The sequence below is a fragment of the Muntiacus reevesi genome, chromosome 3, assembly GCF_963930625.1.
Source record: "Muntiacus reevesi chromosome 3, mMunRee1.1, whole genome shotgun sequence".
NCBI classification, from domain to species: Eukaryota; Metazoa; Chordata; class Mammalia; order Artiodactyla; family Cervidae; genus Muntiacus; species Muntiacus reevesi.
In genome coordinates, this window is record NC_089251.1 from 106,838,696 (window position 1) to 106,858,344 (window position 19,649).

The following is a 19,649-nucleotide window of genomic DNA, read 5'->3' on the forward strand; positions in this document are numbered from 1 at the left end:
CCTCTTCTAGCGCCGGCCTCAGTTTCCCCATGTCCCGCTGCCTCTCTCGCTCAGGACTGCTCACGCTGGCACAATCCTCGGTAGATCTCTCAAGGCAGGTGGGCGCTGGCTTCTGCCCGAGCCCCTCAGCTCTCCGCTTCCTGGCAGGCCTGAGTCTCCCCCTCACCGGCAACTCCTTCACCTACAAGGTCACTGCCGAGGCCCTAAGACGCCGGGCCCGGGAGGGCCTCCGGGATGAGGACAGAGCAGGAGGTCTGAGGCTCTCAGCCCTGCCTGCCCCGACCCGTCCCAGCCCTGCAGGGATTCAAAGACCATAAAAACCAAAGTCATAGCCTCCCCGTGTCTTCCGTGATTTTTCTTAATCCTCATAGCTCCCTGAAGAGGCAGGTACTCAAAAACTACCTGCTTTTTTATTATTTTTTTTAATATTTATATTATTTACGTGGCTGCTCCATGTCTCAGTTGCAGCACACGGGACCTTTAGTTGCGGCCTGTGGGATCTAGTCCCCTGACCCAGAGATCGAACCCCGGCCCCCTGCACTGGGACTGTGGAGTCGTAACCACTGGATCACCAGGAAAGTCCCTCAAACTACCTGCTTTGCACCACAAGGAAACTGAGGTTCACAAAGGATATACTAGTGTGCCCAAGGTCATACAGTTAATGAGGCAGAACAGGCGTTTGAACCCAGGCTTGTCACTCCAGAGCCAAGGATGTGGACTTCGGCGCATGGGCGACCAGGCCTGTGGACCCAGCAGGTCGTATCAGTGAAGGAAGAGTAACAGTAGCAACGGCAGCCAGTGGTGATACGGGACAAACGGTGTGCAGACCCTGCTGAAGCGGCTTCACTTGTATCCCCTCATTTAACCCTCATCTTTCAGAGGAGGCACCTAAGACACGGAGGTTAAGCAGCAGGCCCAAGGTCAGGCTGACGCTAAGTGAAATACAGAGGATCCGAACCCCTGAACCTCGGATTGAGATGCTGCCCTCATGCTCCACTATACTATCAACCCACCCCAGTGCTCTTGCCTGGAGAATTCCAGGGACAGAGGAGCCCGGTGAGCTGCAGTCCATGGCGCTGCAACAGTCAGACACGGTTGAGCGACTAGCACAGTTGCTCATAGTAAACAGCCTTTGCTTAATAAATACCTTTGGAGAAATGAATAAACCCAGTCGCTTGCCTCCCGTCTGCCGGCCTGATGCTTCCTCCTCCTCCTCCTCTCATCCTTCCTCACCTCTCACACACTCCTTCCCCACCTTCCCGGCCCAGCCTTCCCTCTCCTCTGCCTGTGATCTCTGCATTCCTCCTTCTGTTTGGTCGTTCTCCTCCCTCTCATGAACCTGAATCTCTCTGTCCCTCCCCTCTCCCTCCCATCGCACCCTTGTCTCCTCCTGGTGTCCATCATTTTGTTCACATGCAGCCCCCAGTCTCTGCCCCTCCCTACTTCTCTGGAAGCCTTCCTGACCCTATGGCCTGGCTCAGTTTATTTTTTATTTATTCTTTAATTTTTTGACCATCCCACATGGCATTTGGGATCTTAGTTCCCCAGCCGGGGACTGAACCTGTGCCCCTCGCAGCGGGAGCACAGCGTCTTAACCACTGAGCTGCCAGGGAAGTCCCCCTGGCTCAGCTTAAAAATGCTTTACCTTCCTCCCACACACGCAGCAGCTGGGGGGCCCCCCAGGGCAGACGGGGGACACGGGCTACTCGCCCCACTTCTCCTTTCTCCCGGCCAGGACCGCAGTCATATCTGCACAGCGCTCTGCAGTTTGCACAGGCGCTGTCTCAATCCCCACGGCAGCTTTGTGAGGTTGCATTACTATCAGCCTTCTTCCAGATAAGAAAACTGAGGCTCGGAGAGGTTAAGGGGCAAGCCCAAGGTCACACCGGGGAAAGGGCAGCGCCAGGGTTTCCTCTAGCTCAGGCTTCTGCTGCTGCTCTCAAGGCAGGTTGTCCCCAGGGACTGGGCAAGTCACCAGCCCCCAGTGGCCCCCCGGTCGCAGCCCCTGGTTCCAGCCGCCACCAAGCATCTTCCCGCTCCAATCCTGGCCTATCTGGCCTGGACACCTGCCTGCAGGGACAGGACATTCCTGGACACGGTAACAGGCGGGAGCCAGAAAGGAGGTGACTTGCCCAAGGTCACACAGAGAGCCGGAGCCAGCCTGGAGTCCGGGCCAGGTACCTTCCGGGGTCACCTTCAGGCCCTACAGGTGTGTGGCCTGCAGCCAGCTGGCTCCGGCTCCCCTCCCCCTCGGCGTGCCCGTCTCCCCCTTCGAAAGGGTGCGGCGGGCTCCCAGGCGGGATGGGCCCGGCCGGAAGCCTGCCGACAGCTCCCGGGTTTCTTGGCAACTGTCACTGCACCGCCTCCCCCTCCCTTATCTCCACGTCGAGGTAACAATAATAATTGCGGTGTCGTGAGTGCAGCTCTCTGTACTTTTCAAAAGCCCTCTTTATCTGCTCACGCCTGGGAGTCTCAAGCGGAACTGGAGCGGGAGATAAGGCAGTCACTAGGATCCTCCACTCCCAGAAGGGTAAACTGAGGCTCAGAGAGGTTAAACAACCATTTGGAAGTCACCCAGCAAGGCGGGAGGAGTTGGGGAGCCAGAACCAGGCTGCCCCCAGTCCAGGGCCCCAGATGCTGCACTGGGCTGGGGCGGGGGTGCGTTTTAGGGCGGAATCCACACACTGCAAAACTCGGGTCAGACCCAGAGTGGCCGGGGAGATGGGGGAGGCGGAGGACAGGGGACTAGACGCTGCCCTGGTCGCTTCCCACCTGTTAACCAGCTGGAGAGCTGGGGTGGGGGGCAGGGGGTCCTGTCTTTTTCTTTGACCTATAAAATGAGAGAGGATGTAGCCACCTCCTAAGCCATGGATTAGAGTAAGCCCGGCAGAAGTAGTGGTATTATTACTATTATTATTAGACACTGTCGCAGACAGCCCCGCCCTACAGGGCACCAGAGAGGTGGCTGGGGTATGCGGTGAGGAGGACTTGGCCCTTTGGGCATCCAGCAAGAACTGCCCCAAATGGAGCCCCCGCACCCCCCATGGTGGGCCTGGCCCCTGCGGACTCGCCCAGCCTCATCCCCACACACCCCCGCTTCCTGCCCTCACCTGGCTGGGCTGCAGGCAGCTTTTAAAGACAAGCCACACCGCTCCCCGCTTCCCGCTTCCCACCACCGAGCCTCTGCACAGGCTTCACCCTTTGCCGGGAGCTCCTTTTTCCTTCTTTTCCGCCTGATAAACTATCCAGGCTTTAAAATTCAGTTGATGATACAGATGAACCTATTTGTAGGTTCAGGGCAAGAGTAGAAACACAGATGCAGAGAACGGACGCCCGTGGACACACGGGTCCCACATGGGAGGGGGACAGGTTGGGAGAACGCACTGACATGCACATCCACCACGTGTAAGATGGAGCGCTGGTGGAAAGCTGCTGAAGGCAACGTGGAGCCCAACCCGGGCTGCGAAGACCTGGGGATGGGGGGTGGCTTGTGAAGGGTGGGAGGGAGGTTCAAAGGGACACACCTACCCGACTGAGGCCGCTGTACTGTAGAAACACAACATTGCAATTAGACTCCAATGCAAAATAATAATCATAAATGGAAAAAATAACTCAAGGGACAGTTTGGTGGTCAGAGCAGGTGACACATGACCCCCCAGACGGGAGGCCTGTGACGGGGCACCACGCAGGGGCTGGACAGCACGCAGAGAAGCTGGGAAGCTGCACTTGGGGGGCTTCGCAGGGGCGGAAGAGGGGCTCAGCCAGCCAAGAACATTCAGCCAAGATGGGTTTGCGGGGGGGCTAGGGGCTGGGGCCTAAGGAGCCCAGGACAGCCCATCACTGATGACCGGAGTTCAGGGTTCTCTGGGTCCCCCTGTGTCCATGAGACCCGCTGGTTCCACCAACCTGGCGACACACGTGGGGGGCGAGGGGACGGGGAAAGGGGCAGACATCACAGTGAGGACAGGTGCAGAGGGCTCCCCCTGCAGACTCCCAGTCCTCTGAGACGGGGCCCTCGGGAGGGGGCCCGCCAGGCGGCCTGTCCCCCAGTCACAGAATCAGGTCTGAGGGACTCTAATCTCTCAAAACCGGAGATTAGAGGCCACCCTGGAACTGCCCCCGCCCCCGGGGGCCACAGAGGCCCATTGTCTGCAGAGCTCAACCATCCTGCACTGCTTGCCCCTGGCCCTGCCAAAAGTGCCAGGGAAGGTGGCTGGGGCAGCCGTGGGCGAGTTTCTGAGAGGCTGGCCCACTCCTCCGGAAGCCCCTGGGGGGGCGTGGTGGAGGAGGTGGGGGACACAGACGTGGCTGCTCCTAGATCACCTCTCCCCAGGCACCTCTGACCTCAGCCGGGCCTCAGGAGGGCGCGTCCAGGGCAGGGGGAACGGGGCGGGGCGGAGGGTGGGGGAGCCAAGCTCTTTGATGCCCGATTATCCTTACAACAACCCGGATAGAGGCTGGTATCGTCACACCAAGTCAGAGACGAGAAAGCGCAGGCTCGGGGAGGTTGACAGATGGGCTGGGGTCTCACGGCCGCCCGGGGGCAGGAGGAGAGGACCTGAGGCTCCAGGCAGAGCCCTGGGGGAGCAGGAAGGTGGCACGGGGGGCCCCCACCCCGGCTCCAAGCTGGCTGAGTGCCGAGACACCCGGATCCCGGAGCTGCGCCAAGCAGTGGCCTCCCAAGCAAACAACAGGTTGGCAGCCTTGAGAGGAGAGGAGGTCACAGGACGGGCCCCCACGCGGGGGCACAGCACCTGGGAGCCAGGCCTCCCATCCGCCAGCTGCCCGCCAGCGCCGCCCAGGTGGCCCGAGGCCCGCCGTGGCCCAAAGCCTGACCCTCCGCCTGCCCAGACTGGCTCCTCCCTCGAGCCAGGGGGCCTCCTCCTGCTCCAGAATAACAACATCTGCTCGACCAGCGCTTTACAGTTTACAGGCTTCCTTTCCTCCCGACCCTCTCCACAGCCTCACAGGGGACCGGAGGCAGGGAACGTTACCTCCATTCTGCACGGGGCAGAGGCGATGACTTGCCCGAGGTGTCACCCCTGAAGCTCCAACCCAGCTGCTCGCCTCCTTGCCCACGGGGGCACAGGACAGCTGAGTGGTGGGCCCCCCTTAGCTGCCAGGGGAAGAGTGCCCGTGCCCGCCTCCCTCCATGCCCTGGGCCAGCCTCTGCTTCCCCCCGGGGCGGGACACCCGCAGCTCCAGGCGTCCCTTCGCCCACTCGCTCCGTCACCCTCCACCCCCTCGGTGCTCTGCATTCCGGTGCTTAGTCACTCCCTCGGGACTCCTGTCCTGACGCCCGCTCCGGGCCAGACAATGGTGCCGGGCGTGGGGATCAGAGCGGGGCTGGGCCGGCCTCCCCCACCTCAAAGCAAAGCCGGGTGACACCGCCCAGAGCTGTTCTCTGCTCTGCGGCCTCGGCCTCCCTGCTCGGACGCTGCACCCTGCAGAGGGGAGGCCCTGTCAAATCCCACCCTCTTCCTCCTAGCCAACAGGTTTAGCCGCCTCATGGGCTCCAGGCCGCTGGGGGGTGGAAGCTGAGTATACAGCAGGGGTCAATACATCACCAATAAGCTCCTGGCAGAGAGACAGCATCACCTCAGAGGTGTGGGCTCTGGAGTCAGACTGCCTGGGTTTGTATCCTAGCTCTGCCAGTTAACAACTTGTGTGTGGGGGCTTCCCTGGTGGTCCAGGAGCCAGGACTCCGTGCTCTCAGCACAGGGGGGCCCAGGTTTGATCCCTGGTCGGGGAACTGGATCCCACACGCCGCACCTAAGAACAGGTGCAGCCAAATAAATAAATAAAACAGCAACAGCTATGGGACTTGGGCAAGTTACTGAACCTCTCTGAGCCTCAGTTTCCTCATCTATAATATGGGGATAACAGCAGTGTCTGCCCCCAAGCACTGACGTGAGGGTTACATGAGATCATACGTGTAAAGTATGTAGACGTTCACCACAAGCACCTTCTGACCTTCCCGTCTCTCTTCCTTTTATCCCTTCCTCTGTAGGCTGCTGAGGGCTGAGACAGGGCTCCTGGGTGAAAGTTGGGAGATGGGAGACGAGGGTCCAACGCGAGAACTAACGCAGTGTAAGTTAATGAGCGCCCTGTCAAGCAAAGGCAGGCAGGAATGTAGGGGGAGATTCCAAAGTACGGGAACCGGAGGAGTAAGGGGGGCACAGGGCTTCACAGAGGACCTGCCAGGCGCCTGCCACGTGCGGAATGGAGTCCTCTTGACTCTCCGGCCTGTGGTCAAGGGCAGAGGTGGTGGATACATTCTTTCAAGGAAATGGACTTCCCTGGGTCTCCCGGGGCACATGGATTGCCTGCCACTCCCATTAAAGATAAAAATGTGCACCCACTCCACTTCTAGGCATTTATCCTCCAGAAATGCTCACAAAAAAAAAGACACGGACAGAGACCATTCACTGCCGCAGGGCTTGCCATGGCTGAAATCTGGAAGCTGGTTAAATACACACGGCGCGTGCAAACCACGGAAGACCATGCAGTGATGACAAAGGAGGTCTCGAGTCCTGACGGAAAAGGGGATTTGAGGCCTATCGTCAAGTGAAAAAAGCAAGTAGCACCACAGAAATCTCCCTTGTAAACATGTTCAGCTACAGGTAAAAGCTCACGAGTTATCTCTAAGAAACAGGACGACTGGGAGCTTTCTGCCTTCACAGGACACATTTCTCTGCACTGTTTGAATTTTTACAGTGAGCACGTATTATTTTTGCCATCAGAAAAAAAACACATATTAAAAACACTGAGCCCTATATGTCAGCTCACTGAGAACCTGACTCTTTCCGCAGTCACCCTGAGAAGGAGCTATTCCTCACTCCAAGGAGAGGCTAACCCCAAGGGAGGTTAAATACCACGATGGCCAAGGTCACCCCTGGCAGGAGTGACAGAGCCGGGCTGTAGCCCTGGTTCTGGCTGACTCTGAAGCTCACGCTCTTCCCCCTACACCCGGCAGGGAGGAGAGAAGGCAGGAGAGAGGCCGCCCAGGATGTTCCCTCGGACTCGGCCGTCAGGTCAGGGGAGCGTGGCCTGCCAGGGTCAGCCTGTGTGGGGACCAGGCTGTCTGCCTCACTTGCAAATGCAAACAAATGGACGCTCTGCTGCCAGATTCAGGTCCCTGCCCTGAGCTGCCCCCGGCTAGCAGCCTGGCAGGAGCCCACCCCACCCCTGGAACCACTCCCCGAGGCCTCAGCATCACCAGGCCGGTGGGCATGCACCGCAGCTCTAAATAACCTTCCAAGTTGATCAAGGTGTTGCTGGAAAAATCTGGGGTTGAAGGTCCCTTGCCACCTTCTTGGCGAGCGCCTAGAGAGGAGAAGACAGGTGCGTGCTACTGAGTCTGCGTAGACAGTGGATAGACCTAGAAGTCGGATGGACTTGAGTTCGAGTCCTGCCCAGGTCAAGCTCTAGCTGTGTGGCCTGGGACCAGTCGCTTTACCTCTCTGAGCCTCAGCTGTAAAATGGTGTTGATAAATCCCCCACGCAGAGCTGGCTGCTGGGAGAATTCAGTGAGATAACGTCTCTGAAAGTACTCCTAAGTTAGAAGTCACTTTCCACCTGCCGGGATGATGGGTTACGACCCTGCACGTGGCGGGGGAGGGGGCCACGTGCATGTCTGCGAACATGCGGAGCGCGTCAAGGGCCCTGCCCCGCCCCGCCAGCAAGCAGGTGGGGCGCACGGCGGCCACCTTGGCCGGGAGCTGGCACGGGCCTCCCTGCAGCGCTGCCTGGCGGTGCGACAGGGTGTGTGCTGCGAGGATGTGGGCGGGAGGCCTGGCAGGAACGTGAAGCGTGGGCGGGAGAGACAGCGCTCGTGTCTGGGGCGGGCGTGGGCGGCCGGCGGGCATGTTTGTACCGATCACGCCATCCCCCTGCCGAAAGGGCCCTCGTGGCTTCACGCCACGTGCAGGCTGGAGATTCGACTGCCTCACGCGGCCCACGAGGCCCCGAGCGTCTGTCCCCCCTCCCGGCCTCTGCACACACCCTGCGTGCGTGCTAAGTCGCTTCAGTCCTGTTCAACTCTTTGCAACCCTATGGACTGTAGCCCACCAGCCTCCTCTGTCCATGGGATTTCTCCAGGCAAGAATGCTGGAGGGGGTTTGCCGTGTCCTCCTCCAGGGGAATCTTCCTGACCCAGGGATGGAGCCCACGTCTCTTATGTCTCCTGCACTGGCAGGAGGGTTCTTTACCACTGGGGCCACCCGGAAGCCCCCTTGCACACACCGTATACCCTCCACCCGTTCCGCCCTGCCCGCTCCTCCCCCACCGCACCTACATGCTACACTCTCATCCTGTCTTTCTGGAGCCCCCTCCCCAGGCTGGGTTGGCCTGTCCCCCAACCCTGACCAGCTTTCTCAGAAGCCGGTCCCCGGCTGTCCAGGTCGGGCAGTCTGGTTTGCAGTTGTCACGGTGTGATTATCAGACGCTCCCAGTCTCTCCCACCAGAAACCAAGCTTGGACCGGATCTGTCCAGGGGCCAGGCGCACCGTCGATGCCTGACGCTGGTCTGCCGCGTGAGTGAATGTGCCCATAACCGTGTGCTCGTGACGAAGCTGCCGGGACTGAGGTCGGGTGTAGGAGTGTGCACAGGGGATATGAGTCGGCGGGGGGAGGGTGGCATCTCAAAGAACCTCTGGCCCACAGGAGGCCGGGTCTAGGACTTCTGGCTGGGGCACTCCGACTGGCACTCAGGGCCACGCGGGCTGCAGTGAGAGAGAAAGCCCGCCCAAGTTCCCCTGCGAAACCCCTCCTGAAACAGTCAGGCCCAGGGTCTCTGGACCCCACCCTCAACACTTGCAGGTGGAGAGGCCAGGCTGCCCCCTGCCTATGCCCTGCGCGGGGCCCCACCTTTCTGCCCACACCCCTCACCTCCCCCAAGGCTCACTCCCAGCCTGGCCTTGCATGGCTGGCCACAGTGCCCACGTGCCCCCCTCCCCGCCTGCCTCGTGAGCAGCAGTTCCTGATCTGAGAGGAGATGGGCCTCCCAACCCCACTGCCGGCTCGGCCACCTTACCCCCAGCTGCCAAGAAATGATCTGGAATGTTCCAGATTTGGAGAGGGGAAGCAATCTTGTTCCTGCCTCAGGGCCTGGACACATACTCTGCCCTCTGCCTGGACCGCCCTTCCCACGGTCAGCTCCTTCCCATTCAGGCCTTGCGAGGCCCTCCCTGGTAACCTGAGCAGAGTGGGTGCCTCCCCACCCTGCCCGTCACTACCCACTGCCCATCTGAAATCATTTGTCTATTAGCTTGTCTCCTGCCCTGGAAGGCGAGCTGCATGAGGCCAGACACCAGGTCTATCAGGGCCGCTGTTGTATCCCCAATTCTGAGATGTTACCTGACACATGCTAGGGCCTTGATAAGTATCTGCTCAATGAACAAGTGGCTAGTGGACACCTTGAAAGGTGAGGTGAATCCTGCTCCTGTTTACAGGTGTGGAAATTGAGGTTCAGAGAGGTTACGCCTCTAGCCCAAGGTCACACAGCAGACTGGGTCCAGGTTAGGAACTATCTGACTCCACTAGAACCCCTGCACATCAGAGGGTTTTGTAGCTAACCTTCCCATTGTACAGACTAGGAAAGTGAGCGTCAGAGAGCGAGAGCTGCTTCTCCAGGTCACCAGGGCGTCCCGTGGTCCGACAGAGCTGCACTCTCAGGCTGGGCTGGGCTTTAAAGCACCTCCTCCCTCCTGTCCCTCACCCTGAGGCGGGGACAACGAACAACCCCTCTGCACACAGGAAGAAACCATGGCTCGGCAAGGGAGGCACCGCCCAAGGTCACCCCAGCCAGGACTCCGTGCAGACCCGGCTGGCTGCAGAGCCGGCATTCTCAGGGTCAGTGTCAAGGTCAGAGCCCGGGGCTGACAGCGTGCTCACGCGTGAGCAGGTCTCGCTTCCCGGCAGGTGGGGAACTTCCAAAGAGCAGAGTCCACACCCTGAGCAATTCTGCCCCCACTGCCAGGACCAGCTAGCTTGTGGGGACGACACGGCAGTGCCCATGATTGCTGGCATCACTCTGGTTTTTGACCTTGGCACGCTGCATCTCATTCAACCCCCATGGTGATCTTCAGGGTAGGTGCTTGCATTGTCTTTATTTTACGAGAACCGGAGAAGTTAGCCTCTGCTGCACACAGCCCGGGACTCACAGCACAGCACAGGTGCTTTCTGCCGTGGGGAGGGCAGTGGATGATGGGTGGCCCTGGTGGGCCTCTGCCCCACGCTGGCTTGGGGGTTCAGACCCTCCGGGGCACCCACAGGAAGTCCCAACAGGGCTGGCAGGAACAGCCTCTCCCGCCTTCTGCCACCAGCTCCAGTTCAGTTCTGTACCCAGCACATGCCACTGAACACTTTTCTCCTTCATGTTGTTGACCTGACTCTTATTGGAACATCCTCTTGCCAGTGGCCCTCCCTCCCCTACCACGCACACGACATACTGCCACTCAACCCACTTCTGGGTGACCTCCTCCAGGAAGCCTTCCCTGATTCCCAGGTGTCGGGGAGGAGCTCTTCTCCGAGCTATCAAAACTCCCCACATCTGCCCTGTCAACATGTATCACCCCTCCCCACCTTCAGAACTGTCCCTCTCCTTATTCTCTGCCCTGCCCTTGAATTCCATGAGGACGGTGGCCTTGTCTGTCACCTCCATCACTATGTCCTCAGGGTGCAGCACAGGGCCGGGCTGGCCCTTAGAGGGTATTCCCACATTAAATATTTGTTGAATTAATTTGCTAATGAATGAGTGACTGTCTTGGGAGAGACCCTGAGCAGAGGAAAGCCTTTGTGAGATTTGGGGACATCAAAAAGGTCTCTTCCTTAACCCCTTCTCAAATGAGCCACCTCCACAGTGCCAAAAATTCGAGTATTAAAAATTTTAATGAGTCTTTCTTTGGTTTAACGAGTCTTTTCTCTCAAAATGCAAACGCTCACAGAGAGGAAAAACATCCACTGAGTCCGCACAATGAACTGATTTCATTCTAAGTCCTCCGTTGGGGTAAGCAGCCTGGTTCTCACTATCGTGGACAATCCAAGGTTCAGAGAAGCAAAGTAGTTTGGGCAAGGCCACACAGCGAGGAAGAAAAGATCAAGTTGGTATCTCAACTCAGATCTGCCTGAAAACAAGTCCTATGTTTCCATGCACCTCCCGAACAAAAGGACTGAGCCTGAGCATCGCTGGGATGTAGCGGCAAGCAGGGCCACCCAGACTGGGAACCTTGGCTGGGGGATCCCTGCCCAGAGGCGTGGTGGCAGCTGTGGGCACAGAAGAAGCAACTAGCTCCCCCGTCCTGTGCTCTGCGAGCTGCCCACCAGGGGCCTGCCCACCAGATACATAATAGATGAGGAGGCCCAGCAGGCTGGGCCCACCTGGCATTTCAGAGCCACTAATGAGGCCAGCCTCGTGCTTCCTGCAGCAGCACACAGGTCCCCGGGAGCCTCTGGCTCAGAGATGATGGCAAGGAGCCCCCTGAGGACAGGGGCCGCCCATTCAAGCCCCCCACTCTGCAGCCGCCAGGAGAACTGGGGCTAAATGTATGGGCTCAGACTCTGTGCTGCCACTCTTGGTTCACCCCTCACTCACTGTGCCCGGGGCCAGCCAGGTCCCCTCTTGGAGCCTCAGTTTCCTCATCTGTAAAATGGAACATGGACAGCAACAGTCTCTAGGTTGTAAAGCTGGTGTGAGGACAGAATGAAATAATTCAAACGAAGTTCTCAGCCCAGGGCCTGGGACCCAGAAAATGCTTTATATATGGGAGTAGATGGTACCGTTACTGCCATGGGATCTCAGTAACCAGATGGGCCTTCCTGGGGGGGATAAGCGAGGCCAGGCAGTGACCCCTGTTTCAGAAGTCCTCAGGACCACCTCACTCTCCGTCCCCCCTCCTCACCCCATAACCAGGATTTCTCTCATTTCTGTGGCTTTCATGTCTCTGGCCAACATACTTCCTTGGCAGGAGGAAAAGCTGGCCTCAAATCCAGCCTTTGCCAGCTGTGTGACTTTGGACCAGTCTTCAGCATCCTCAGTCTCGGCTTTGACCTTCAAAATGAGGACGCTAAGGCAACTTTCAGGATCATCATCATGACTTAATGAGACCACCAGAGCAAAATGTCCAGCACACACGGGCACTTAATCCTTGCCAGGTCCTGCCTCCTCCTCCCAGGGTCCCAGCTTTTAGGTTAAAGCTGACGCCCCTCTTCTCAGGGTATTTCCAGAACCTTCCTTCCCTCTTCACCCATGCTCAGATATTCCCCAACTCTGACACTGCTCTGCCCCACCCCATCATCTGAAAGTGCAAAGTGAAAAAGGGCAAGTAACTCAGTCGTGTCCAACTCTTTGCAACCCCATGGACTATAGAGTCCATGGAATTCTCCGGGCCAGATTACTGGAGTGGGTCTCCCGCATTAAGGTGGATTCCTTACCAGCTGAGCCACCAGGGAAGCCCAAGAATATTGGAGTGGGTAGCCTATTCCTTCTCTAGCAGATCTTCCCAACCCAGGAATCGAACCGGGGTCTCCTGCATTGCAGGCAGATTCTTTACCAACTGAGCTATCAGAGAAGCCTCCATATTTAATGTCCATTACGGCTGCAGAGCCAGATTAATCCACTACTCTTGCTGGATGTCAGAGCCACTACATGGACTCCTAATCCTCCCACTGGGCCTCATGCCTCCAACATTTGCACACTTGTGTGTTCTTCCACTGCAGATTGCTAATGAGGGGCAGAGGGTAGGGGAATCCAGCCATGATCACACCTGGCCTCTACCAGGCTTCGCTTCTCACTTGATCCAAGCTCTTAACTCTTAACCTTTAAAAAAAAAAAGGTGGTGAAAACCTCACCTCCTCCAGGAAGCCCTCCTAGCCTACTTGACAAGTTTTCACCTGCTCCATTCTCTGGACACATTCAGTTCAATCCCACATTAATTAAGCGTTTCCTGCATTCAGGTAGCTGGGCAAGACTGTGTGGAGGACAGAGAGATGAGAAGAGTACAGCCCAGCTCTCATGGGATTCATGCCGAGAAGTGGGCCTAAGTCAAGAGTAACTCAAGCACCTTGCTTTCAAGGGCCTCAGAGCCTGCCTGTGGCACAGTGTTACATGCGTACTTTCAGCACAACTGAGGTCAACTCACTGAAAGACCCAAGTCAGCGAATACTGTTGGGCAGCAAGTGGGGCTCCGAGAGGGGAAGCGACCTGCTCAAGGTCTCACCACTGGTATGTGGCGGAGGCAGGTTCAAGCCCACGTCTGTCAGACTCCGAAGGCCAGGCTTTTTCCACTGCCCCAGGAGTAAGCGCGTGCTCTATAAGCATGATAAGCAGCAGAAAGGCGTTCAAGGAGAGAGAGGAGGGGTGTGGCGATCAGGAAGGAAACACTCAACAAACTGACACAGGTGAGCTGGGGACTTCTCCGGCGGTCCAGTGGCTAAAACTCTGCGCTCCCAGTGCAGGGGGTGAAGGTTCGATCGTTGGATCCCACATGCCACACACAACTAGGAGTTCGCAGCAAGAAGGAAGTCGCTCAGTCGTGTCTGACTTTTTGTGACCTCATGGACTGTAGCCTACTAGGCTCCTCCGTCCATGGAATTTTCCAGGCTAGAGTACTGGAGTGGGTTGCCATTTCCTTCTCCTGGGGATCTTCCCGACCCAGGGATTGAACTCTGGTCTCCCACATTGCAGGTGGATGCTTTACCGTCTGAGCCACTAAGGAGGCAGCCAAATAAATATTTTTTTTTAAAGGAGGCCTTGAGGAAATGCGAGAGGAAGGCAGGTCAAGGAGAGGGTACAATGTGAGCAGAAGCCTGGAGGTGGGGCTCACAGGGCCATATTCCCATTAATCAGAAACACAGCGCATAAGAGAAATGAATCCCAGGCTGGAAGGTGAGGCAGAGACAGGCCTTGAATGCCAGGAGATCACAATTAATAATCAAAATGACTGCCCATTTACAGAGCACAAACCCTATGCCCAGGCACAGACTGGAGGTGAAGCAACTGGCTTGGTGATGGGGGAAGGGACCTAGGACCTAGCACCATGGACAGCAGCTCCGGCAAGGCATGGGTGGGGCAAGGCATCGTGGACGATGGGTAAGTCCTGGTCCTCCCAGAATCCTACTTTGTACATGTGTCAGCTGAGGCCCAGAGAGGGGAAGGGACTCGCCCAAGGTCACACAGTGGTTAGTTACTCTCGCTCCTAGACCTTCATCTCTGACTCTTCATTCAGGCCTCCCTGGAATGAGTTTTCTGAATCACTCCTCCGGCTCCAAATCGCCCCTCGAGAGCATCTATCAGATCTGTCCTTTGGCCTGGAGGTCCTAGGGGCGGAGCGAGTGACACTCTGGATTCTGCACAGAGCTTGGAAGATGGAGAACTAAATCCCAGCTCTGCCACCGATTAGCCACGTGAACTCGGGCAAGTCCCTTGTCCCCTCTGTGCACCATGATCTCATCTGTAGTTAAGGCCAACAGTCCCTGACTCAGAGATACGGTAAAGATCGTGTGAGACGATGCGGGTCAAGCACCAAGCGGGACCTGGTGTACAGTGGGTGCTTGACAAACGCCAGTTGTTGGGACACGATTATTGAACTCCTTGAAGGAACAGGCATTTTCCTCACCTCCACCCATCTCTCTCCCCACCCTGTCCCTGCTCTGGGCTTGGCATATGGCCTGGCACATGGTGGAGGCTCCAACTGACTTTGCACATAGGAGATGCCCAGCAGCAGGAGAGAAAACCCAGAGAGGGAAAGGAACTGACTCCAGGCGGCAGAGAATGTCAAAAGAAAATGAAAGGGCAGGCCCTGACGCTCAGCCTGGGCGCCCCCTGTGCCTCCCACCCCAGGTGTGGCTCTCTAGGGGGTCTCTGGCAGCAGGTAAGGCAATGGGGTCATTGGGAGAGATCCAGCAGCTGGGGAGCGCTGCCGGGCCAGGGGACCCCTGGAAGCCCTCAGCAGGGGCGGAAAGCAGGAGCCAGAGCAGCTGGGGGCTCTCCTGCTGGAGCTGAAGCGGCGTCCTGGGGAGCCAGGAGGCACCCGCCTGCAGGGGCGCTGGGCGGGGGGCTGTGAATCCCGAGGTGCGGCTGCACCTCCACCTACTGCTCAGTGTTGGGGAAGCTGTGACGCACCCTCCTCCAGAGAGAGGCAGCCTCAGACACAGGAAATGGGTTGGAAGAGGGGGTCCTGAAGGCTCGGTATGGAGTGGGAGAGGGGAGAGGGTTTGAGGGTCAGTGGAAGGTTAAAGGCATCTCCAGCCCAGCCAGGAGTCACCATGAGACAGGAGGCACAGAGAAAAGGAAGGAAACCCTTTCACTGAGGGCCTAAACTATACCAGGCCCTGCTTTGACTTTTTTTTTTTTGGTACAACTGTATTCTCTATTAAATGGGCATGTTAATCCCCATTTCACAGATGAAAACACTGAGGTTCAGAGAGATGAGTGACTTGCTGACAGCTGCACAGGCAGCAGCAGGCTGAGATTTAACCTGACTAGTCTTATTTCAAGGCTGAGCTCTAGAAAGAACTGTAGGGGAAAATACACGGGGCAGAGCTGGTGAGAGGGTCTGCCCATCCAACGCTGGCAGAGGATGAGGGGAGGGTCGGTGGGGCCTGGTCTGGTATCAGAGGGGGTGGTGATGGCTTGGGAGGGCTTCCCAGGTGTCTCAGGGGTAAATCCAGGTAAGTGGCTCAAGAAAATCCAGCTGCCAATGCAGGAGACGGAGGTTCAATCTCTGGGTCGGGAAGACCCCTTGGAGAAGGAAATGGCAACCCGCCCCAGTATCACTGACTGAGAAATCCCATGGACAGAGAAGCCTGGCAGGCTCCAGTCCCTGGGGTTGCAAAGAGTCGGACATAATTTAGTGACTAAACAACAACAAATGGCTGGGGAGTGTACCGAAATCTCAGCCAAGCAGCCCAGTACTGAGGGCCCTCAGTACTCACCACGCACTCTGGCGAAGGGCGAAGGACTTGTCCACCCTGAAACACAACGAGAGCGGCGGCAGGTGAGCGGGCAGCCCCGTCTTACCAGGCCTTGCCCAGCACATCAGGCCAACCCCTACCCACCTGGTCCCAGGACCTCACAGGGGCCTGGCGGAGGCACTGATGCTCTGAGACCGCCCGCCGTAGGTTGCAGGGGCCCTGATGCCACATTAGGGACGTGGGGTGTGGGGTGAGGAGGAAGGGAGGCAGAGCCAGGGGGAGACAAGCCCCCGGGGTTCAGGGGTTACCCCAGGCTGTCTCCCCTCAGTGCCTCCAGGCCCCACACCAGAGGGTACAGCGGCAGCGCCCCTCCCTGGGGACCCCCCACCGCCCTCCGAGGGCACCCTGGGGTAGCGGACGGCTCAACCTTCCCACTCCGCTGGGGCAGAGGGGCTCAGCAGCTGCTGGGACAGCAAATAAGCCCTGCTTCCTGGCCAGAGGGCAAAGGAGAAGGGGAAAGGGGCCCCAGATAGGACCCGCCATCTCAGGAGACACGAACTGGGGATGCAGGGCTGCGGTCTCCCGGGGACCACCTCGTGTGGGTGGGGCCCGGGAGGCCAGCGGAGCCAGGACTTGCCCAAGATCACGTGACAGAGGGCAGCCCCACGCCCCGCTGCCTCTGGGCGTCAGCTGGAGCGGGAGGCTCTGTGCCGATCACGGGTGGCTGGCCTGATGGCGCACAGAGCCCCCAGCCTGGAAGGCAGCTCTCGGGTCTCCCACCGCACCCGGCCCCTCTGCGGCGTCCCCGGGGAGGACGGGCGCCCAGAGAGGGGACACCATCCCTGCAGCTCAGAGAGCCCATGGTCTGCAACGTCACACATGTGCGCAGCCCCGAGGGCTCTGCAGCCGGGAGGCGGGTCCCCGTGTCCCTCTGACCACAGGGAGGCAGGCCCTGCTGAAGGTCATGCAACTTTCTGGCCAGCCAGAAGAGGGATGCCAGCTGGTCTATCTTCCCAGTCCCCTTCCAAGGTCCCAGACCTCCGCATAAAACAGGGGTCCTCCTGGCCCAGCTCTGCACTCCTCTGGGGTGGACACTTGGGCTCAGGGGGGACAGTACCCCAAGATGGACCAGGCACTCCGACTCTCCAGGCCCCCCCACCCAGGTCTCCAGCCAGCAGTCCCGGGAGGAAGGGTTCCTGAGAGCCAGGCAGACTGAGACAGGGCAGCCAGCCGGGGTGCCCAGGGTTGGGGTGGGGGAGCTAATGGCTTCTAAGGTTTCCTCCTCCCAAAGCCTCACTGCAAGGACTGGGCAGCCTCAGGAGCCAAGTCAGGGGACCCTGCAGGGCCTCCCCTGGACCTGCCTTTTCCCACCCTCCACTACCTATATGCACACGCCCGGCGTGCACACACACAGGCCCGGTCCGCCGGTCCGGGCACACACAGTCAGACACCTACCACTGCCACGCTTAAGAGACACACACAGAAATGCCACGGGCACTTGCGTCCGCGCACGTGCACAGGGGTATCCAATCGGAGCACGCACACACACACACACACACACACACACACACACACACTCACACACACACTCGCAGACTTACCAACACCGCAAGTTACGGCCCTGACACCAAGCCGCTCACCTCACACATCCACACAGGTTCACAGCTCCAGGCGCCCCCAGCCCCGAGGCGGACGCCGGCGGCGCGCGCGCTCCCCCCCAGCGCACCTACCCCCCGTAGGCCCCGAAGGTGAAGCTGCGCTTCCGGCCGCTCATGGTGCCGCCCGCGCCGAGCCGAGCCGAGCCGCTGCCAGCGCCCGGGTCACCTTGGCAACCCCCGGCGCCCCGCCCCCGGCCACAAGCCCCGGGATTGTCCGCGCCCCCGCGGGCTGCGGGCCAGCTGTCCCGGGCAGCCGCGCGCAGAAAGGGCCGCTTGTTCGCGCCGCCCTCGGGCTGGGTGGGGGGACAGCGCGGGGGATTCGCTGGACTTTCCGAGCGGGGACCTCTGGGCGGGGAGGCGGGGAGGCGGGAGGGCCGGGCGGGGCCTCGGCGCTGGCGGAGGGGCGGGGAGCGGGGAGGACAAGGCCCGTCCTCCGCACCCCCAGACCCGGGGCGAACCGGGTTGCACACTCTCTTCTGCAGGCGACACCCTCGTCCACCACCCACTCCCACCAAGAGCGGAGCTGTCCCCCTTGTCATCACGAGGTGAGGGTGGGGGGAGCCCCCAGCGACCTGGGTCCAGAATTTGGAATCCAGGGTCAAAATGCTTTGCACTCTACCTCGAATTTCTCACCTGTTTACAATAGGACTCAGTGGAAAAGTCCCTGATGCTGGGAAAGATGGAGGGTCAGAGGATGAGATCCAACCAGTCCATCCTAAAGGAAATCAGTCCTGAATATTCATTGGAAGGACTGATGCTGAAGTTGAAACTCCAATACTTTGGCCACCTCATGCAAAGAACTGACTGATTGGAAAAGACCCTGATGCTGGGAAACATTGAAGGAGGGAGGAGAAGGAGGTGACAGAGGATGAGATGGTTGGATGGCATCACAGACTCAGTGGACATGAGTCTGAGCAAGCTCCAGGAATTGGTGGTGGACAGGGAGGCCTGGTGTGCTGCAGTCCATGGGGTTGCAAAGAGTCGGACACGACTGAGCAACTGAACAGAGAGGATGAGATGGCTGGGTGGCATCACCGATGCAACGAACATGAACTTGGGCGAATTCCTGGAGATGGTGAGGGACAGGGAGGCCTGGCGTGCTGCAGTCCACAGGGTCGCAAAGAGCCGGACGTGAGGGGGTGACTAAACAACAGTAACAACAAAACAGGACTAATTCCCTAGGGCCCTTGTGATGACGGAAGGAGTCCATGCGTGTGGAGCTGTAGGACCGGGCCTGCTACAGGAAATGCTCAGTAAACGCCAGCTGGGAAGTCCTGCCCTATGGGCCAGGCTGCTCTCAATGAATGGAGGAGGGAAGAGAGGCCCAGTGGCCCTGCTGTTACCCACTCTCGGCCCCCACTCCCAGGATCGCCCCTGTGCCCAGGTGAAGAGGAACAGAGCAGGAAGGGAGATGACCCACCCTCTGCTCGAAAATGCGTCCAGCCTGGGTTCCCTCCCTCAGCAGGCTTCGGAGAGAAACTGGGCCCCAAAACCTTGAGCCGGTCGTGCATTCAGTCAGCAGACACGGCGGGCCCCCCCTCTGCCCACAGCTCCCCCAAATCTCAGGGTCCCCGGCCCCACCCCACAGGAAGCTGTCTTTCCCGCCCTAAGAAAAGATGCGTCAGGAGGCAGGGGGCCTGCGCCTGCCCCAGGACTCGCCCACCCCTCCCGAAACACCCAGTCTGCCTCCTACCCCCCACCCTGCACCCAGGGAGGCCCCAGAACCTTTCTATGGGGGTTTCTGTTCAAAGGGCCTGCAGCGGGGGGAGATGGGAGAAAGGACATCCCAGGACACGACCGCAGGGCGGCCGGGATTCTTCAGAGGGCCTTTCACCAACCGTTCCGCTGGGCCCGGAGCCCCGGCTCGGGGAGCTGCATTTTCCGCTGAGAAATGGTGGCTCTGGAGAGAGGACTCCACAGCTTGCCTCGCCCCGGCAGGGGTGAGAGTGTGGCCATCTCCTCCTTTCAGACATGGATAAACGGAGACCCTGGCTCAGAGCAAATGCCCCTCTCTTGGAGAACTCCCCCTGCCCTAGCCCTCCTCTCTGCCCCACCCCAGACCCCCTCTCCTCTCCACAC

The 19,649-nt window shown here is 59.0% G+C and overlaps 1 protein-coding gene across 6 annotated transcripts in view; it reads right to left on the bottom strand.

The window, feature by feature from the left end:
* The window catches only part of RAP1GAP (RAP1 GTPase activating protein), a 67,078-nt gene that overhangs the window by 32,169 nt on the left and 15,260 nt on the right, over positions 1-19,649 (bottom strand). For 3 of the 6 annotated variants that reach the window (XR_010662389.1, XM_065929999.1, XM_065929998.1), the window contains exon 1: positions 15,934-15,969. The exons of 1 other annotated variant lie outside the window; for it this stretch is intronic. The gene's annotated coding sequence lies outside the window, so the exon portion shown is untranslated. Of the gene's footprint in view, positions 1-15,933; positions 15,970-17,552; positions 17,881-19,649 lie in introns of those variants that run through there. 2 more of the 6 variants (XR_010662388.1, XR_010662391.1) reach the window with 2 other exon arrangements.